This window comes from Macaca thibetana, chromosome 17 (genome assembly GCF_024542745.1).
Source record: "Macaca thibetana thibetana isolate TM-01 chromosome 17, ASM2454274v1, whole genome shotgun sequence".
Taxonomy (NCBI): Eukaryota; Metazoa; Chordata; class Mammalia; order Primates; family Cercopithecidae; genus Macaca; species Macaca thibetana.
In genome coordinates, this window is record NC_065594.1 from 40,041,928 (window position 1) to 40,046,002 (window position 4,075).

Here is a 4,075-nt window from a genome sequence, read left to right on the forward strand (position 1 = left end):
CCTTTGTCCAGTTTTCTTTTCATTAATGTTGTCTAGCAGAATCTTAGTCTTGGTCTGGGCTCAACTATCTATTTCTCTGTGCCTGCACCTGTGCATATGAGCAGTGGTTTAGAATATCACAAACTAAGGCATATTTGTTGTTAAAGCATTCATATGCCCTTTCCATAGTTGGCTTCTTTCTCTTTACACTAAAGCTTTTATTGTAGTCATCTTCCACTGTCCACAAATTTCTAAACTCTCCTATCTCCTATTAATTCTCTACAGATGATTTCATCTCCCTATTTCATAAAGAAATTAGGCAATTATTCCCTTAACTTACTTCATTTAGCTCTACAATTTCACTTCCACCTATCTTCCACCCTTCTTCTTTGTAAGACATCTTTTATCCTGTCAATGGTTACTACCTCTACCTTTTCTCTAGCAAACATGCTCTCCTGAAATATCTTGGACTTGAGCTACTGATTCTTCCCTATTTTCTTTCTTTAAGTTTACCTCACTATTGATGTTACTGCATTCACATTTTTTTAATGGGAGGCAGGAGAAAACATGTTTCCTCCAAGTATATATTTCCCTTCTACTTTGCCCTGTATATTTTCACTTTCTCAAAGCCAAATTTTTGGAAGTGATTTGTCTGTCCTTATTCACTTTCTATTACCTCAAAATTCTACTGCATTCTACTGAAACTTCTCTTGTCTAAGCCACAATGACTTCTTTGCTGCTAGATCAATCTGACATTTCAGAATATAGAAATGATATTCACTTACCTTATTTTATTTTAGTGTTTAGTGTTTAGTATTATTTCTGCCTTGTAGTATTATTCATATTTTCTGAACATGAAACTGATATTCTGAAAAGAATTGGTCTTGAATGAACAGCTTCTGTCTCGGGATCCTATATTATATTAAAGTAAAATAAAATAATCAATTACATTCTCATATTTTTTTCATGAATATTTACACTTCATTTTCTACTTGCTATCATGCACTTTCATGGCCTACATTGATAGCAGAGGCCATTGTATCTTCACTTATTAATAATTAAAGGTGATCTTGGGAACAGGGGAAGCTAATGAGAAAAGTTTGCCTTGTGAATATTCAAGTAGATGTAAGTACTCTAAACATGTTAAAGACAGACTATTCCTCCTAAGTCATACAAAGTGACTCAAGCCAAAGTATAAAGGTAAACACTGACAGAGTAAAATCTTACTTGTTATAGGAACTAGCTTCATTGGCTTAAAAACCCAAATATTAAGTGACAGATCTCCACTGTATCTCTGTTTTGATTTGGAAACATTTTCCAAGTTTTTCTCTTTTTAGTAAGTCTTTTTCCATTGAAAAACTTAAATTTTGTGATGAGAAAATTATACAGAAGAATAGCTATAATTTATAAAAATTTTTAGTTTATTGCTATAACCTAGGAATGTATAAAATGCACTGAAAATAGGAGAAAATAGGTTCTCAAGGGCAGGCTTTTCAGAAGAGATATCACCTGAGCTAAGCCTTGATGGATTGTAGACAGTTTTCAGGTAGATGATGGAGGAAAGGCATTTGGGCAGAGGGGCCAGTACATGCAACATGCAGAAATATGAATATCATGGAATGTTTGGAGAACTACCAAGACCAGTTGTTCCAATGAAGTACTAGTTGAGACTTTTTAAAGTATAATTAACAGGGATACAATTCAAAATTATTTGGAGGAATAAAAACAGCCAGGTGGATTTATTGTTCACACATGGGAAATCACTAGAGTGGCTGGTTTCAAGCACAGATGGAACTGAGAATTTAAAAGATGCATGAGTTTTCTGTTTTGGTTCTTCTCCCTCTCTGTTTCGGTTCTTCTCCCTCTCTGTTTCTCCTTTTCTTTCTCCTCTTTCCTTCTTCTTCCTCATTTTCTTCTTTTCTCTTTTTCTTCTGTGTTAGCCTGATTCTTAGGCAGACTCTTACAACAGAAAAACCAAAACAGCCACCAGCAGCACTACACTAAAATCATCCTCATATTAATGTATCATGAAGTGTGTATGCATTTTATGACTAATCTTCTTTTTTGCAGGGAATGCAAAGTTCTTGATAAGATGTCCCCTATTGTCCTGTATTACCTCATTTTCTGTTTTCTGTTCATCTTTCAGTTACATGCATGTTAGGTTAAGAAACTCTGCTTTAGACGGATGGGAGCCTTTATCGGGAGTGTAATAAATTAATATGTGAGAAAAATGAGACAACTCTAGGGATGATTGTCCCTGTAAGATAATTATATGGATAATACAATGAGGTGGTAAATTGCTATGGGATTTATAAGCATTCAGACAGGTTTTAACAAAGGCAGAGAAGGTTCCCTATAGTCTACACTATGTGTGACAATTTATTTCACCAATTACCTATTAATGAGGATGTTTTTATTACTATCAAACACTGCAGTAAGTATGCTTATACAGAGGAGCTTGAGATTATTCTCTTTGGTTTTAGATTAGAAGTGGAAATGCAAAATACAATAATAATGCACATTTTTAAATGTATGCCTATTGGCCAATAGTCCTCCAGGAAATTTTTCCTGGTTTTCACTTGCATGAACAATCTACGTGTTTCAACTTTCCAGCATCGTGGGCTCCCTGAAATCATGTGTCTTTAAAATTGTCAATGTGATGATAAAATTCTATTGGAAGATAATTTCACTGTGTATGTTTTCACAAAGCAGGATCTATGTATAGTTGTCACCTTTGTCCATTCACGGTTTGGTTAATGAAGGGTGGCAGAGATGGTTGTCTCAGCATATTCACTATCTTGTCACTTAATTTTTAGTCATAAAGTGCATCAGTGCATCTACCTGAAGCAGTATGACTGGTATGAAAGGGAATTGACAAATTCTCCATTTTTCCCCAAACACAATAGTTTAGCAGTGCAGATAAGGAAGGAAGGAGCCAAATGAAGATGGCATATATTACTGGCAGCATGTCTCAGATGGAATGGCCAGAGAAACAAAGGAGAGAACCATTTGGATGTAATTAGAGAGCAGGAGGCAGGGAAAGGAAAGAAAAAGTCTGTAAAATAAGGAACAGATGATGCCTCTGTAGTCCAAACGCCCCAAAATTTTCAGCTTGCTTTTCCTGCTTGTTCTGCTGTAACAATCTATGTGGACACTCACTGAAATATACTCAGCCCTAAGATTATTAACAATTTTGAAATTGAAACCAGCTGCATACCAAAATATTGTAAACTCAATGTTTGAATTGAGTCTTGGCTCTATTCATCCCCTATTAAGACATATACACTATTAACTTGTAGTTTTATTTTCAGTGCCCTTATCTAAACTCTGCTTCAAAGAATATTTCCAGTTGCACAGTTTTAAAGTCGTTCTGTGTATGCCACATCCTAGGTGCTTAATTTGAATTTTAAATAAATTAACTTTGAATCACTTTTCACATGTCTTTCATGAATTTCCCTCCCATCTCCATTCAAAACAATGGAAGCCCAAAATGATGGCTACCACTTTACTATTTGTTTATTCAAGAAACATTAAGTGCTAGCCCCTGAGGACACAAAAATTGTCTCTGGAAATTTCTATGCCTCTGATACCCTTAAGCATGATGTAAAATAGTGTGGGGTGCCAAAAGGGAGGAAGGGAGCTAACGTTTGAATGACTGCCTACTGTGTACAAGGTATTGTGTTGACCACTTCACACGCATTCTCTCTAGCCCTAAGAATTGCCCCGGGGTTATTCTTCATGCACATTTTCGGTAAACATAGCACACATATTAATGAAGTTTCTCCAAGGCTTTAATACTAGTAGCTGGAAGATCTAGGATGTGAACACCTGTTTTCTTTACCTTGTTGGATATTTCTAGTCCTTTCTTATTTCATTGAGCTAGGTAATATTTTTCCTGCTTTATTCAGTCATAGAAAATAGGAGGATAAGTAGTGAGATCCTCAATCAGCATATCTTTCATTCCTAAAAAATTGCTAGGACTATAATTCCATTTTTATTTACTTCAGGTTTTTCTGCCTAGAATATTTTTTAATAGTTTTGTTCTATATTTTCCTCCTATATTTTATATTTTTCGTCTTTACTATACAAATCTCAG